General features: G+C 43.6%; 1 protein-coding gene across 1 annotated transcript in view; it reads right to left on the reverse strand.

Annotated features, from left to right (window-relative positions):
• Nucleotides 1–1,535: 1,535 nt before the first annotated feature.
• Nucleotides 1,536–16,316, reverse strand: part of Zwint (ZW10 interacting kinetochore protein) — a 27,234-nt gene continuing 12,453 nt past the window's right edge. Inside the window, exon 9 of the mRNA XM_029561528.1 lies at nt 1,536–1,723. The gene's annotated coding sequence lies outside the window, so the exon portion shown is untranslated. The remainder of the gene's footprint in view (nt 1,724–16,316) is intronic.

Consider the following 16,316-nt stretch of genomic DNA (forward strand, 5'->3'; position numbering starts at 1 on the left):
AGATTTTCCTGTTTAGTGAACTTTAAATTTAAAAATACTTTATTTTTTATGTGCACGAGTATATTCCCTTTATGGAAATAAGTACACACACGTCATGCAGTGCCCACAGAGCTCACGAAAGGTCATTGGAGCCCCTGGAACTGGAATCACAGACAGTTGTTAGTCACGATGGGGGTGCTGGGAATCAAACCCAGGTCCACTACAAGAGCAGCTAGTGCTCTTAACTGCTGAACCATCTCTCTGGCCAAGAACATCCATTTTAAAGGTCTGTCTTTATGAATCTCTGAATTTCCTCAGGGTGTGCTAATGCTTCCCTTTTCATCTCTGATTTTATTAATTTTTATTCTCTTTGGGTGAACTTGGCTACAGTTTTGCTAATTTTGTTTTTCTTTGCAAAGAAACAATTCATTTCATTGGTTCTTTGTAGTTTCCTTAATTTCTACTTCATTCATTTTGGCCTGGGTTTTATTTATCTCTTCCCATCCACTCTTTTCAGGTGTTCTGTGTTGTTTGCTCTCCAAGGCCTTCAGGAATATCATTTAATTTCTTATATGACATGTCTCTACCTTTCTGATTTAGGCACTTAAGACTATAAATGTTCCTCACAGGACTGCCTTCATTGTGCCCTATAGATTTTAGTGTGCTGTGGTTTCCATTTTTAGTCAATTGTAGGAATTTTTAAATTTCCTTCTTGATTCTCCTCTTGATCCAGGATCTACTCAGCAGTGTGCTGTTCGGTTTCTTGGAGTTTGTGCATTTTTTTCCCATTTCTATTTTTGTTGATATCTAGTTTTATGCTTCTTGTGGTCAGGTAGAATACAGGATGTTGTTTCAATGTTCCTAATTTTGTGGAAACCTGCTTTGCTTCCTAATATGTAGCTGAGCTTTGGAGAAAGTTCCATGAGCTACAAGGAGCATGAACATTCTGGGGTGTCTGAGTGGAGTGTTCTGTAAATATCTGTTGAATTCATTTGATTTACAATGTTATTTCAATCCAGGTTTTCTGTAATTTTCCTCTGAATGAAATGAGTGACAGAGGTTGACACGTGTTGTAGTCAAAGTGTGATTTTTAGATCTAGTAGATATTTTATGAAATCAGGTGTCCTGTCTTTGATGCACGTATGTTTAGGACTGCAATATCCTGTTCTTGTTTTTCCTTTAAAGGTTATGGAATGTCCTTCCCTATCTCTTCTAAGTAGTTTTAGTTTGAAGTATAATTTGTCAGATACTAGAATAGCTATGTCTCCTTGTGATTAGCTCAATTTGTTGGGAATACCTTTATTCCATCCTTTTACCCTAATGTACTGTTAATAATTGATGGTAAAGTAACAAATTGGACTTTTTAATTAAACTGGGTTTTTTCTTTTTTTTAAGAGAGATTTTCGGTTCATAGCAAAACTAATCAGAAATAGTACAAAGGCTTGTATTTTTCTTTCTAAATAAACCACCACCACCACCAACAAAAACCTGACATACTTATGCAACTGTCCACACAATTCTTATCAGATGTCCTGTGATCAATCTGCCTCCTGGAAAATGCTGTCACTTAACCTTTGTTCATTTAGATGATGAAAAATCATGGATGTAATACAAGATTACTTCCTAGTCTCATAAAATTCCCAGTGAATCTATTTTCCGGGAAGTCCTTCTCCGTGAGATAGCTCTAGGTTCGAGGACTCGGTGTCTTCCTGTTAGTTCCTCTCAGCTGTCAGTTCAGGTTTTGCTATTTAAAAGAAAAGAACATGAGAGATATTTTTCACAACTTTTCCCCAGAAGTCACAATAATTCTCTTGGTTCCTTGGTTATAGCAAATATCATAGCTGTGTTTTTCTCCAAGTGGAGACTTATGATCTTTTCCTGGTCACACTGACAAGTAGGTTAAACTCAATTCTAAGCCTGCTGTTCATCTACACAAACACAGCAGAACATGGCAACCAGATCTTATGCATCTACCTTATGACCCTCTATCAGATCACTGGGGTCAACTGTCAGTCTTTATTATGTCCCTTCCTTCAGGAGCCCTGAACTCACCACAACGTTCACAATTATTCTCAAATCTCAAGAACAGCAGGTCGCTTTTCACTATCAGTGCACACGATATCCCCATCAAACTAGTATTATTTTCTTTTATTCTTTTAAAGATGTATCTGTACACATACATCATTTTGTAAAGGTCTGATGACGTGGTTCTTGAGTTTCTCTCCCACTCCCATCTTGGGATGTGACCAATTTCCTTTTGTTCTCTTACATTCTGTGCTTTCTTGACCATATCCACTCTAGTTGTGATGAAGGAGGTGCACATGAACAACAATAGTATCTTATACTTCTCTGTCTAAACTTGACTGTTTCCACAGACATGCCACTTGAGTGTTCAACCTGGATTTCTAATGGACACTCTAAACCTGGTAAGCTTCGCATTCAGCTCTGGTACCTGCCTGGGGTCGAGCCCCATCCATTGTCCACTTCTGCACAGACAGTTGCAGCACAATCCAAGAGAACCCTGGAGTTCCACTTGACCTTACTTTGGACAGTTTATGTAAAACCAATGAGGAAAGCTGATTTATTCTCAAACTATTCAGATTGTGATCAGTTATTTTGGTTTTTCTGCTCATGATGTCTGATACAGACTTTGGTCATCAACCTTATTAAATATGTCCATAAATTCTAAACCATCTTCTTTTTCAAACTTATTATCCTTGGTCTGATCTCTATATAGAAGGTAAAGTGATCCTTTGCCTACATAAATCAGGTAATGTCCTCAGAATTTTCCAATGACTTGCCTCTCTCAGAGGCAAACCCGGTGTCCTGTAAGCTTTATGTAGTAAAGCCGTATCTATTCTCTCTACGTGTCTGTCCTCAGGTATGCTGATCCTCATGTTATTTAATAAACTCTTCCATAGACACCCTTATGGAACCCACCTGGTAGGTCCCATGTAACTCACACGACTCAGACCTCTCTTGAGCTGCCCATTCTAGTGTTATGTATTTAGTGCAGAATTCTGCTCCTCTACTTATATATTTTTCTAACAAACACCACATCCCATATTGCCCCTCCCTACAAGAATTCTCCTGTCTTTCCCTGCTGTGTTTATGTTTGTTCCTAGCTTTATTTCAGTGTGTGTACTACAAAGTCACTGTTTAACACTGGGAAAGAAGGTAAGAAATTCTGAATATGTAATTACAACTCAGAAAGTTGAGGTTCACGAGCTTCTGGTATGACAAGATGATGTGAGAGAAGAAACAGCCAGAGCACATGAGAGTAAGAGGAAAAAGCATATTTACAATGGAATTTTGGCCAATGCATCTTTTAGTTACAAATTATCCATAAAAGTTAGAAAACAGCCCTAAAAACAATATCATGTAGTGGTTAATACTTGAGTTTATTTTTCAAAATTCTGTTTTGAGGTATTTATTTAGGAACAAGAAATTTCAGAGAAGGCATTCGAATTATAAAAATAATGTGGGTTTCAGAAATAAAATTGTTTTCCATATTTGACCTGACTTTTGAAAGCATTCTTTCATCTGAACTATAAACTGCTGCTGCTGGAGGAAGTATTTGCTCATCTTTGCCTTTCTGCATGTGACTGGCGAGCAAGCCCCTCCCTGGACTCTGCACAAATGGACACAGTGGGTGGGAATCATATATGCCAGCAACCATGCTCGGCTGAGGCAGCTTTCATGTACATAGAGCAGGCCAGCCCACAGATTGGCGGAAGACCACACATTCCTGCACACCTGGCTTCTGCTAATGACGATTCTTCTCAGCAGGGCTCTGGCTTGCCGCCAGCAACCATGCTCGGCTGAGGCAGCTTTCATGTACACAGAGCAGGCCAGCCCACAGATCGGCGGAAGACCACACATTCCTACACACCTGGCTTCTGCTAATGACGATTCTTCTCAGCAGGGCTCTGGCTTGCCAAGGCAGGTGGGATTGTACAGAGGCAAATTTTATCTTTGGGTTTTTTTAAAGAAACCCAGTGTGCTGTACACGTTCATCACTGTTGGCAAGACTGCACTGGGGTTTGTTTTTCTTGAGAGAGTCCATAAACCTGAGGTGTAAAAAGGCAAACCTCACCAAGGTCAGAGGCTACCGCCTTACAATTGCTGAGAAAAATATTTTAAATTCTGATGGTAAATTTCCTCAGAGGTCACACCCCAGTGGGGAAACATCCGTCCTTACACATCACAACTCCTAGAACTTTCAGAATGTACGGAACAATTCAATGAACTCCCTGCTGTGAACCAGCCTTTCTGAGATGAGACTTTATTGATGATATCCTGGAAACCTTTCCTTTCTTAAAAAACAAATTGTGTTTGTGTTTGAGACAGGCTTCACTCTGTAGCTCACACTAGCCTGGTGCTCACTGTGTAGCTCAGGGAGGCCTTGAACCAAGAATGATTCTCCTGCCTCAACCTTCCAAGGGCTGAGATTACAGGCATAAAGCACCACATCTTGATATTATCATTAAGCGGAAACTTCAAAGCACACTCAAGAGTGGGCACCCATTTCTCCTAAGGCCAATGGTGAGTCCTGAGTTTAATGTGAAGGCAAGAATGAAATGTACTTCACAAAATGAGGCCTTTGGGAACGCCTTTGCATCACTTCCCCAGGGTCTTATTAAAGTACACGATGTTGGATGAGCTTGTCCTCCATGTGACCAGCAATGTCCTCCTTTACTTTCTCACTGCTTGCTTCAATCATCTCAAACTAATTGGACTGTAAGACCCTCCATAGGAGGGTAGGGGCAGAGGAAGTCAGTCACCCCTCCCACCCAAACAGTCAGCCTTAACTGCATGAGGGGGGAGGGACTAAGCATAAACACAGGGGAAGCCAGAGATTAGGAGGGCGCTTCTGTCATCTTGGAACTGCGGCAGCAGATCTGGAAGCTACTGCAGGGCAGAGATGTAGGGAAAAAATCAGCCCAAGGTGCCCACACCTTTATAAGTACCTGTCCTAGTTTGTTCTCCATTGCTATGACAAAACACTCTGACCAATACCAACTTGGGGAAGAAAGAGTTTATTCAGCTTACATCTCCCAGGTCACAGTTCATCAGGGAGCCCAAGGCAGGAACTCAGGGCAGGAACCTAGCGGCAGGAGCTGGAGCACAGGCCATGGAGGAATGCTGCTTACTGATTTGTTCCCCTGGCTCCTGCTCAGCCTGTTTTCTTATGTGACAGAGGCCCACCTGTCCAGGGGTGGTACCACCCACAGTGGGCTGGGCCCTCCCACATCACTCAACAATCAAGAAGGTGCCCCACAGACATGGCCAAAGGGCAGTCCAATGAAGGAAATTCCCCAGTTGAGGCTCCCTCAACCCAGGTATATCAAGTTGATACTAAAGCTATCCAGCACAATTGACCCCTTGTCAACTTGACATACAAACACATCACTATTAAACCATAACTTCCAGTTCTTGTCCCCAAGATATGATGTTAACATTAATATCACAACATAAGACAGTACAACCTTAAAAGCCCCACAGTCCTTAAAAAATCCAAACACCTAAAAGTCCATAGTCTCTTTTGAAACTCTCTTACCTGTGGGTGGGCTTCTGTAAAATCCAAAACAAGTACTGTCTTATTTCAAAGGGAAGAATCGGGCACACCTAAGCAAAACCAAAGTCCAGCAAAGTAGCTCGAGGCTGAACATCTGGGATTCACTCAAGATCTTCTGGGCTCCAAAGGGTTCTGGCAACTCCACTTCTCTGACTCTGCCATCCACAGCACACACACCTCCTCTCGAAGACCAGGCCAGCTCCATTCCACACTTACTGCTGTCCTTGGTGGTCATCCCATGGTCCTGGCATCTCCAAAACGCTGGGGTCCCCACTGAAACTAAAGCTACACCTTCACTCTTCTTGTCTCTGCGGTGCAAAGCCTCAGATTCTCTCCATGACCCCTTCAATTCTGGGTTCTTCGCTGTAACTGAAGCTGCACTTTCACCTATGGCCTTTCCTGGCCTCTCAGAGTGCCAAGCCTCAGCTGCTCTCTATGACCCCTTCACGCTTTCAACACCAGAACCATGCAGGAGACTCTTACACATTATCAAGTCCTGCTTCCAGCTTGAAATAGAGGCTCTGGTCCCCTCTATGCTGACCCTGAGGAAATACCTCCTGGAAGATTTCACCACAGTGATGCTGCTTGGTTTCTTGTTACAGCTGATTTTTCAGCCCCAGCTAACCAGCATCAATTGTCCCAGTAATGCAAAGGTTTTACTTCAGGTTCTGGTCTCTTCTTAATCACAGCTAATTCTTCAGCCCCAACCAACCAGAACCCACAGATTCTCAATCCAAAACATCACACAAACAGCCCTGATGGTCTCTGCCTCCTTTTGAATTTTGAAGCTTCACAAACCAGGCCTCCATCGTCCTCAATGCTTTCAACATAACTGCTCCAAGTTCCACAGCAACAAACTCTGAGCACGCAATGACTTTTCCAGCCCAAAGTTCCAAATGCTTCCACAGTCCTCCAACATCAGGTCTGTCACAGCAATATCCCACTATCAGTACCAACTTCTAACCTAGTTTGTTTCTCTACTGCTGTGATAAAACACTCTGACCAATACCAACTTGGGGAGGAAAGGGTTTATTCAGCTTACATCTCCCAAGTCACAGTTCATCACAGAGCCTAAGGCAGGAACTCAGGGCAAGAACCTGGAGGCAGGAGCTGGAGCACAGGCCATGGAGGAATGCTGCTTACAGATTTGTTCCCCTGGTCCCTGCTCAGCCTGCTTTCTTATGCAACACAGGCCCACCTGCCCAGGGGTGGCACCATCCACAGTGGGCTGGGCCCTCCCACATCACTCATCAAGAAGATGCCCTTCAGACATGGCCACAGGGCAGTCCAATGAAGGAAATTCCCCAACTGAGGCTCCCTCAACCTAGGTATGTCAAGTTGACGACTAAAGCTGTCCAGCACAGCACACCTCACCACCATCATAAGTTCTGAATAAGCCCAATAAATACTTTCATTCCCTAAACTGTAGGGTGGAGGAATATTTTCTGTGTTTGTCATAAGGACTGCAGGAGGAGGGTGGGGGGTACTGTGGGCCTGGAAGCCTAGAGCACATGCGCCTCCCAAAAGTAAATTTAACACACATACGACTACTAGAGAGTCAGCACTGTGAAGAGATCTTTTTCTTCTATTTAGAGGTGATTGAAATGTCCAGAAGAGAAAAAACAAAACAATAACAACCCCTCCCCCCAGGAAAAAACCCAGAGCACTAGAGTCAGTCCTTTGGATAGGGAGCTGGAGTCAGAGTTTTGTGTTTGAATCTCAGCACCATCACTTACCCAGTCGTTTGAAGACACTTCTCAATAGCTGAGCGTTAGACACAAAGTGTCATAAAATCTGAATTATTAGCACGTGAGATGGATGCAGCACGTTTATCACCGTATTCAATTTGCAGAGCTATCGGGAAGAGCTGCTGCACGTACTCCAATGCTGCCCACATCCATCCTAGTCTGTAACGCTATTCAGATAAAGGTTTCCTGTTCCTTTACTAGGTAAGCATTCTAAGATAGGTCACACCATGGTAACGACGCTACATTCTGAACATACTCCAGACAAATGACTTCTACCTAACCTTGAAACCCAGATTGTCAATCTAACATTTGTGAAGTTTATAATTATCACTGAGCCTCGATCTATTTGTGTAACGTACACATTATTAATTCTTCATTTCCATTCCTTGCCCTGAGCCTAGATGAGCTTCAACTGATAACATAAGTGTGTGTGTATGTGTGTGTGTCTGTGTGTGTTGAACTATGTCTAGTGGTCAAAAAGCAAAATTCTCTAAGAAGCATCTGACTTTTACTTCCCCGTTTCATGCTGGGACTAATGTTTCGATAAAGCACACATACAGGACACTGGGCAGCCAGAGCTCCTGAGAGAAGCACATTCATGGATTCCTGGTCTAGACTCTCATGGTAATCTAAGTCCCCACGTCTTTCAGCATCAATTTGTATTAACAACTAAAAGTCCTTTTCACAAATGACTGCTTATTCACCGTATCTGTAAGAAGATAACTTTTACAATCAATTTGCCCCAAAACATAATTTCAAATACAAACACAAACAAACAAAAATTGTTGCTGGTTGCAAACACGACTGAAAAACAAAAGCGAAGGCCAAGTACAGACCTGAGTGTCTCATTGGAGTTGCACCTCGTGTTCCACCCGGGCGTTGCCTGGCGACTCCAAAAAATGAGTGAACAGTGAACACGGATCCTGAAAGGAGAAAGAAGACCCAGGACAGCACTTCCTCTGCAGCATCCTGAGGTGTCTTTATTGGCATAAGGAAACTCAGCCTGGATATAAATCTGTTTTATAGAGTTGGGGGTATTATACACATGCATTTATTTCCTTCATTTCTCAAAGGACGCTAGCAGAAAACTGGGCAAGTAAAAAGTGTGTCCAATACTGCTGCTGTGTGTGCACTTGCTCCGCAGTCCAACCCTATGCAACGCTCAACCCTGGGATCCCCACCAGAATGATTCAGGACACAGTATCGCTTGGTCATACATTCCAGGAAGTTCTGATATTTGGGAGTCCCTTTGAATTATTCTTAAAATTCTGCTGCAACTTTCCATAAGTCATTTTTACAGGATAAAAGGAAGTGGAGAGTGATGTGTGGAGCTGTTTGTCAGACCCCTGATTGAATCAGAGATGGGGCTGCTTGTCTCAAAGCCAACAATAACAAAACTCCAAGGATTATTATATATCCTGACGATAAAGATGGAAATCGAGGACTGGAGAGGTGGCTCAGTGGTTAAGATCTCTTGCTGTTCTTGCAGAGGACCAGGATTCAGTTTCTAGTATCCATGTCAGGTACCTCACAGCTGACTGTAACACCAGCTCCAGGGGATCTGATGCCCTCTTCCAGCCTCTACAGGCACCTGCAGTCATATGCAGACTCAGAAACATGCATACTAATAATTAAAAAATATTTTTAAGATGTAGTTCAGCGTTCAAGGCATTTATCTAAAATCTTGCTTCATTAACTCTTTTCTAACTCAGACTGACTCTTGAAAGCACAGGCTGCCAACACCTCTGAAGATGAGAAAGGGTCCCAGCTGCCTCTGCTGAGTGTCTAACAGGGATTCCCACTGACATTTATACATTAGGATTGTTTTAACCAGTTAAAATGAGCCATAAGGTACTTCTATGCACTTAAACTCCAGTAGTTTCCGATTCTGAGCACTGGAATCACTCAGTATCAAGGACAAACATACCCGAGGCTTCTCGCATGCCCAGGAAAGCAGTTGCCTCCGCACAGTGGAGTGCAGATGTGGCAAGGTGACCTCCATCAGGAGGTTCAGCAGGCCCTCTCCCCAGCAAAGCCCTGTCTGCATGGCTGTCTGCATGTCTCAAAACTCCCTCCTCAGACTCAGACACCAAGGTCCAGCAAAGACCTGGATCGCGGCCCCATCAAATTTCACTGCCAGCAACGAAGGAAGTGAATTTATAGACAGTGATGAAAGGCAGGCTTGACGGAAGCAGTCAGCTTGTCCTGGGTGAGAGCGACAGAATTTAGGAAAGGCTCTAGTCTCTTCTTCTGTCAGTTCCTTTATCCCACCTCAAATACGCTGCCCAGTGTCACAAGGAGCTTGAGAGGCCATCGAGACCTGCCTAGACCGGTTCCATCAAATAAGACAAGGCTGCAACAGCCATTCAGTTCACCCCCACAACATTACTATGGTTACATGTACCACGGGGATCTTGGAGGTCACACTTTTCTTAAATGTCTCTGCATCTCACTGTTACCACCAACTCCAACGGTGTGACTCAAGCACCCGTCGGCCATCTTTTGTCCTACTTGACATTTTTCTCCACACAGCAGCTTTTTCTTTGAAAGTACATACTCCATTCTTTAGTGGCATTTGTGCTTTTGACCACATTTCCACTTGAAGACTATATTTAAATTAAAAAAGAAAAGAAGACCAAAGATGAAAAGTCTTTGACATAGCCTCTCTGACTCAAACAATGCTTATTACACCAACGGTACATGGGAATCCCTCAAAATAACTGCTTGAAGACATCAGAACATTTGAGGTAGGTGATATAAAAACTTAAACCGTGTGAGGGAAGAACTTCCTTCAGTGGCTGCACACAACACATGGACCTGATTCCCCCTCCATCCCTGAACGAGCCAACGCAACTGTCCTACTATTTCCTTCAAGACCAAGGAGAGCCAGGACTCCCAGGACTTGGGGGCGCTGCTCCCTGTGGGCTCTAGTGTCCTCTCTTCAACCAGAGAGGAATGGATGATGACATGGAGGAAGATTCTGTGGTAAACCAGGAGCTGGGCACATCTCTTTCCAGATAAGGAATTCTATTTCCTGAGTGCAGTTCCTGTGAAAAGACGACTTTATCCTTCACACTTTGCTCGCTCTCCATGCCACCATTATGTGTATTCATACATGTTTAAGCAAAAATATTACATTGCCAAATCATCCCAAAGCTGAACTCTGCTTCACTTTATTGCTTTCTGGCATCATCCGTCTGCTTCTTTCTGCACATCTTTAACCTCAGGTGGTACCAGATCACAGCATTCCTAACACACCACATCCCACTCACCCTAGTGTGCCAGACGCTGAAAGATCCTTTCTGGATCCCAGTGCTTCTCAAACTGTCCATATCTACAGCTGGGTGTTGTGGCCCATGCCTTAAATCTAGGCATGTGGCACAATGTAGGCAAGAGTGTCAGGATGCCAACCTGGGCTACACGATCATGGACTGTCTCCATCAACCTGGGCTACACGATCATGGACTGTCTCCATCAACCTGGGCTACACGATCATGGACTGTCTCCACCAAGCTGGGCTACACAATCATGGACTGTCTCCACCAACCTGGGCTACACGATCATGGACTGTCTCCATCAACCTGGGCTACACGATCACGGACTGTCTCCACCAACCTGGGCTACATGATCATGGACTGTCTCCACCAAGCTGGGCTACACGATCACGGACTGTCTCCACCAACCTGGGCTACACGATCATGGACTGTCTCCACCAAGCTGGGCTACACGATCACGGACTGTCTCCACCAACCTGGGCTACACGATCACGGACTATCTCCAGAAATCCAAGAACAACAGAAGTACAGTCTGTCTTTCCAGTTGTAAAAACTGCCTGAGTTGATGCTGCCAAAGTCTTGGGAGCAGCACGTTCCTCAAACACGTCCCAGACCCACGGTGGTGGAATCACCAGTGAGCTTCACTGGTCCCCTACAACTTCGGTGACTCTGTGGCACTGAATCTCAAGAACCCAAGGCTAAGTGATGCTCTCATCCTTCAACACATCCTCATACTGACTGTTACAGAGACTGTACACAAGTATAGATCCGTGTGGCATAATTATGACTTGTAGAAACTTGGAACACACTGGCCTGGAGTCTGAATGTCACAGTAGTTGCTGGAATTTCTCCTCACCTTAGCCAAAGTACCCAATTCTAGTTATTAGTCTATAAATGACAACAGTAATATTTGAGTACTCGATGCCTAGAATGTTCAGTACTCATGACCTGATCAAAAGTGGGAAGGTGACAAAAATGTTATTTTCATCAAAAAGATAATGAAGTCATCATTTAAAAAGACATGAAATTTAAAGTTTTAACATCTATTTGTTTTTATCACTAATCTTCAAACTACTTAGGACTTTATCATACTTTGTCCAAAAACAGCTTTGGCAGTCAATCCAGAATTTTCTCCTGCACACACACACACACACACACACCCACACACCCTCTTCTTACAAAGTGTTGTTACTGTTCCTGAAAATATTTATGCCATCTCTAATATTTGGATTCCTACTGCTCACTTTGTTTAAAATATACTAGTTCTTTGATAAAACATCCTCTGTACAGGGATTTCACATCCCACAATATCTCAGGTATTTCCTTGATCTAGGGAATATTTATTTTACATTGACTCATAACATTTTTATTAGTTACAGCAAAAATAGTTCCTATGAAATGTCCATCGACTAACTGACTAGATGGACAAAGTGGTGGCAGGGAGTGGCCTTTCACTTGTCACTGGGAAGGAGACAGAGCTCAGTCCTGACGCCCACCGCATGACAGGAAATGAGGCTGACAAAGGCTGTGAGGGAAAACCTTTCACAGAGAACTGTTTGCACCTACCAGATCAAAGCTAATCAGAACTGCACACAGCAGAGTAGTGGGCAAACTTTTATCTCAACTCTGAAAACCTGCCACAGACATGCAAAGATGTCGGGTCAAAGGGTAATGGAATTACTCTTTATGATTTCATCAGGTTAACTCACCTCTCTTCATGAACTGCAAAAGGGTTTTTGAAGGACCCGTGCAAGATGGGAAATGCAACATTCAAAGAGCTTATGGTTACCTTGAAAGAATGATACTCATGCCAGAGAGACACAGGATAACGCAGGTTAAAGGAAAAGGGATGAAGTAAGTTCATTCCGCTGTCTACCCGAAATGGGATATTCAGTAATCATTAAGGAGCAAGCAATCGGTGCTCAATGTACTGTGAGAAGCATCTAGAGTTTGGTTTCTTACCCAACAGCACAAGAGTAAAATCAATGAAGCAATCAGCCAATCGAACAGAGATCTGATATTACAAATGGATTAAGGGTCAGAGAAATTGCTAATGAAAGGACTGGAAACTAGAATGAAATTTTATGGAAACCTTTGGAGGATCTGCTGCCAGGATGAAGATGCTTCCAAACTCCCCGCCAAGCACAGGCCATGAAGACAGCGATTCTGCACAAGCATTTTGTGCTTCATGTTTCTGTTTCTACTACATATGTGCCATGTGGGAAACATTACAGACACTCCAACTAAAAAAAAATACATCTTCTCCTCTCAGCTCTTTAATATTGATAAACTAAGACATACATCCAAGAAGCAAACATCTCTTTAATTTCAACATAGCATTAATTGCAAACACAGCTCCTGACACAAAATTTTAAAATAAGTTATCGTTTAGGTTCTTTACAAGTAAACAGGAAATGAGGTAAAAATATGGCAAACTGTTGCCAGCAATCAGTACCACAACAAAGTGAGCCAAGAGTCCTGTGGCTTCCAGGTGTTTTCATGATCAAAATGATGCCTTAAAAAGTAAAGCAAAGTTAGTTATGACGGGAGACGCCTCATTTCAGTTCACACACATTCAGGGTATATATGTACATATGTATATATACATATATATAGAGAGAAAATTCTTCCATATTAGACATGATACAGTGAGAAAAAATGTAATACATCAAGCAGTTTTATAACCTAAAATTACAAGTAAAATTAAGTATAACATTTTTAACAATGTTACATGTGCTTGTATTTTATGGGAAAGTAATTTAATACAACTATTTTCCTTAAATGGCATCCTATTTAATAAATTTCCAGAGACATAAAATGTCTAGATCATTTAACTAGATACAAAACAAGTTATGCCTCTGACATATGAAACCCCACAGTTTAACTTTCTCTTATAAGATTCACAATATATAGTGATTGTTATGCTTGGATATGAAATAGCTCACAAATTGCGAAAGTGATGAAGGGCTAGGCCCTGACTGGGGGTCAAGCGGAGAGATGGCTGCATCCTGAGAGCTTTACCTTCCTTAATCAATCAATCCCATACCAGGTGAATGGGCAAGAGGTGGGGCAGAGTGGGAGGAACAGTCACTGAATGTGTGCTCTGAAGGGTGTAACTGTGTGTGCACCAGCATACGGAGACATACAAACACTCCCCCTCTCCTGCCTGCCAGCTCTCCCCCATCACACCCTTATGCAGCAGTACACAGTCACCAGTCCCAAAAACATGAAGACAACTAAGCACAGCCTGAGACCTCTGAGATCGACAGCCAAGACCCGCTCTCCTCCAAGCTGTGCTCTCTCAGACATGCTGGTGAGGAAACCTACCTGGGTATCTGGGAGCCCTCTCCGGTGACATGTCTTCAAGACCTCACCCAGCACACAGGTTTAATTTAGGTAGCAAATTTGCTCCTAAAAATCTGTGTCCATGGGGGCTGGAGAAATGGCTCAGCGGTTAAGAGCATTAAGTGCTCTGGTAGAGGACCCAGGTTCGATTCCCAACACCTACCTGGTGGTTAACAGATCTGTAACTCCAGTTCCAGGGAATCTGACACCCTTTTCTAACCTCCGTGGAAACTGCACAGCATGGGTGCACTTAGATGTACACGGGCAATACACTAATACACATGAAATAAAAATATTTAAAAACATCTCTGGGACTGGGAGACATGAATACAAGAAAACCTCATACCAACATTTCCCTAAATAATTTGGGGTGGGGGCATGTGTATGTGTTTGTATGTGGTGGGGCACATACACATGTGCACATGCATGCATGTGTGCCTGCCTGTGTGTAGACTGCAGAAAATAGCCTTGAATGTCATTAATCAGGTGACATCTACCTTGTGTATTGGGGACAATCTCTTACTGAACTCAGAGCTTGATTCAGAGCCCCCAGGAAAAGCCTGCCTGTCCCTTCACCTAGCTGGGATCACAGCATCAATCACACCTAGCATGTGGTTGAGGTGTGTGTGTGTGATGTGTGTGGTGTGTAGATGTTTGTGGTGGGAGTGGTATGTGATTTGTGTGTGTGGTGTATGTGTGTGACGTGCGTGTGGTGTGTGTAGTGTATGTGTGTGATGTGCATGTGGGGTATGTGTGGTGTATGTGAGGGGTGTGTGGTGTGTGTGATGTGTTTGTGGTGTGTGGTGTATGTGTGTGACGTGCGTGTGGTGTGCGTGTGGTGTGTGGGATGTGGGTATTTGTGGTGTAGGGCGGTATGTGATGTCTATGTGTGGTGTGTGGTGTATGTATGTGATGTGCGTGTGGTATGTGTGTAGTGTATGATGTGTGTGGCGTGTGTGATGTGTGTGGTATGCAGGGGTGTGTGATGTATGTGTGGTATGTGTGTACACACTAGGGCATGAATTCTGGCCTCATACTTGCACAGCAAGCACTTTACCAACTGAGCCATCTCTTCAGCTCCTTTAACTAAAAATCCAATTAGTTTCTCAGAATTAAAACAGCCCATCTTTACTACCAAGAGTGACAGAGGCACTAGACAGCTCATGTTGGCTTCAAACTCCCGGCATCTGATGACACTGTAGGTCTAATACTGGACCAAAGATTGGCAAACCAGGCTCATTTTGCTCATTAAACTCATGTGTCTTCATCAATGTTTACATTAGCTAAGGATTCTGATTTCCTGTTCTTTCCCTTCCTAGTTTCGGCTGTTAGTTCCTAAGTCCTCGATGGGGAGATTATTACCCAGGCACAATGTGTGATTCTGCATGGCTGACAATACTCTTCAATTCTGTCCTGAGCCAGCAGGGCCGTTATCACAAAGTATCCACTGGAGAAACAGGCGGTTCCTTACGTTCCTGGGGTGTTGTGGTGACTCGGCAGCCGTGGTTCAGCAGCTTTAGTCAATACTACAGGAGTATGCTGTGCCACGGTTCACCGTCGCTGCCACTGCACCCTTCAACACGCTCTTCCAACGCGGCGACAGCCCACATGACGGACCATCCTGGTCCCACTCCAGGGCTGCCTCTACATTAACTGCCTCAAGTGGATTCAGCTCTGCGGTGGTGGTACTTCCCAGCCCAGGGCCCGGTCAGCAATGTGACAAAAGAACGTGTGCTGTGTTCTCAATGTGACTCTTCAAGAACTCACACAGTCACTGAGGATGACATCCCTGAGTTCAATGCATTGAAGACTTGTTGCCAAAGCAGAGAGAACACTTCTTCAACAGGCTCTCCATACTCTGGGCAAAAGCTGTGGCTCTCTACAGTCAACAGGGTGTATGTAAAAAGTTCCTCAGGACTCATCCGCTCTGTCTGTACCACATATTCTGCTCCAAGCTCTGCTTGGCTCCTTGGATTCCTGACTGCACTAACTTCTTGCTTCCATGCTTCCTTCCTGATCATCCTTCAGCCTAACATGATAATCTTCAAAGGAACATGATCGTCTTCAATGTGGCCAAAGCATCCTATCCTGTTTGTCTTAAATCAAAACAAGCATCATTTTCTTCCTAGAATTATCTCTTCTGACTTTTTTTCTTCCCATTTCCAAACGTAAATTTGGAGAATAAAACCACTGTTTGTAATGATCAGGACCAATGTTCAGTGTGTACAATGAATATCAGACTGAATTTTCATCTGGATAATTTCATCTATTTGAAGCTGAGCTTAAAAAAACAACTTTCTGCTCTCAGACTTCGCTCTCTAACCCAGAGGCCTCTGTCTCCCTCTCCCGGGTAAGTCCGTGCCCACCCCCCGCCCCCGTCCATATATCCCC

This window comes from Nannospalax galili, unplaced genomic scaffold (genome assembly GCF_000622305.1).
Source record: "Nannospalax galili isolate Female #2095 unplaced genomic scaffold, S.galili_v1.0 scaffold534, whole genome shotgun sequence".
NCBI classification, from domain to species: Eukaryota; Metazoa; Chordata; class Mammalia; order Rodentia; family Spalacidae; genus Nannospalax; species Nannospalax galili.